Source organism: Tupaia chinensis, unplaced genomic scaffold, assembly GCF_000334495.1.
Source record: "Tupaia chinensis unplaced genomic scaffold, TupChi_1.0 Scaffold143813_1, whole genome shotgun sequence".
NCBI lineage: Eukaryota > Metazoa > Chordata > Mammalia > Scandentia > Tupaiidae > Tupaia > Tupaia belangeri.
The window spans coordinates 181,340-183,223 of record NW_006203663.1 but is presented as its reverse complement, the minus strand read 5'-3'; the positions used below and the strand labels follow the sequence as shown (position 1 = coordinate 183,223).

The 1,884-nt window shown below is 46.0% G+C and overlaps 1 pseudogene; it reads right to left on the bottom strand.

Annotated features, from left to right (window-relative positions):
* LOC102470562 (heat shock protein HSP 90-alpha pseudogene) overlaps nucleotides 1–1,036 on the bottom strand; it is a 2,313-nt pseudogene extending 1,277 nt beyond the window's left edge.
* Nucleotides 1,037–1,884: the final 848 nt, after the last annotated feature.

Genomic DNA, 1,884 nt, shown 5'->3' with positions numbered 1-1,884 from the left:
GAGTACATCTTGAAATGAAAAGAAGAGCTCTGAATTCCAGCTGTCCTTCAACTGAAAAGTGCCTCAGTGCCAAGTTATCTTTCCAGTCATTGATCAAGCTCTTGTAGAATTCTCCATACTCTTCATTGGTAATACCATCGGGATTTCTGGTCCAAATAGGTTTTGAGTTCTTCTTGATCAATGTACATTTCCTTAATCTTCTTCTTGTCACCATCTTTCTTTTCTTCTTCATCAGAACCAACATCTTCTATTTCAGGTTTGTCTTCAGATTCCCTTTCTTCTTTTTCTTTCTCTTCTTCTTTCTCTTCCTTTTCTTCAGCTTCATCATCACTAAATTCTTTATCATGCTCCTCCAGAAAAAGAGTAATGGGGTAGCCAATAAACTGAGAATGTTTCTTCATAATCTCCTTTCTTCTTCTTTTCTCCAAGTACTTAGTGTGGTCTTCTTTCAAATGCAGGATAACCTTTGTCCCACAACCCATGGGTTCACCTGTGTCAGTCCTAACCGTGAAGGAGCTCCCTGCAGAGGACTCCCAGGCATACTGCTCATCATCATTATGTTTGGTGATCACAGTCACTTTCTCAGCAACCAGATAGGCAGAATAGAAACCAACGCCAAACTGGCCAATCAGAGAGATATCTGCACCAGCCTGCAAAGCTTCCATGAAAGCTTTGGTCCTCGACTTGGCGATAGTGCCAGGATTATTAATCAAGTCGGCCTTGGTCATTCCAATCCCAGTATCCACTATAGTGAGGGTTCGATCTTGTTTGTTTGGAATGAGATTAATGTGCAGCTCCTTCCCAGAATATAGTTTACTGGGATCTGTCAAGCTTTCATATCTGATTTTGTCCAGCGCATCAGATGAATTCGAAATAAGCTCCCTCAGGAAGATCTCTTTGTTGGAGTAGAAAGTGTTGATGATCAGTGACATCAATTGGGCAATTTCTGCCTAGAAGGCAAACATCTTGACCTCCTCCTCCTCCATGGGCTGATCTTGGGTCTGGGTCTCCTCAGGCATCTTGGCGAAGGACCACGCAGCACTCGCCGAAGCAGCACCCGGACGCTGGAGCAACTGGCGCGCTGCCCCCGCGCCTCCCTTATATAGAGGCAGGCCGCCCAGTGCAAGGCGCCTTTTCCAGAAGCCTCCAGAACCTTCCGGAAGAATCCTCCCCAACCGCCGCTGTGGCCGCGCGCCTGTGCCTGCCATTATTACATTTTAAATAAGCTATAGGACATATGCACTCACTAATGAGAGAGGGGGTGGGGGAGAAGGGGAGGAGTGAGAAAGCAAGCCACCAGGTCTGGGATTTGAACTACAGTTGGTCATGTGGGAGTCCAGTGCCTTAAACACCACACCATACTTTTAATATCTGTGTCCTAGTCTGGGTGTATCTACTGGCCTTTAGAACCGCAGTGCAAGTACTTGCTCACAAAGGCAGGCCAGTTCCTATTGTATCTTGTGCTTCATTTACGTTTGGTATTCATCTCATGCTTTTAACTGAGAAATTAGTAATGTGGGCTAATGACCTATTAAGTTTTTACAAAGTTTTCTTAATGGCCTGTAATCCTCCTCCCTCCTCCCTCTAGTTTTCCTTTAGAAGCCTTCTATTCCCGGCAAGGAAAAACAACTGCTGGTTTCAGACTACCGTCAACCCTGGGAACAGAGCCCTGGGATCTTTTCTCTGCAACTTTGTTGAAATTGATCTGGTGTTCTGTACAAAAGCGCTTGGCTGTCCTTGTGACTCAGATTAAAAATCAAAGTCCTAACAGTGCTTCCTGGGCCCTACTTCATCGGAGTATTGCTCGTTTCTGACCTTCTCTCTGGCCTCTTGCCGACTCCGGCTGCACCAGCCTCAGGGTTCTCTGAAGCCTGGGGAGACGCA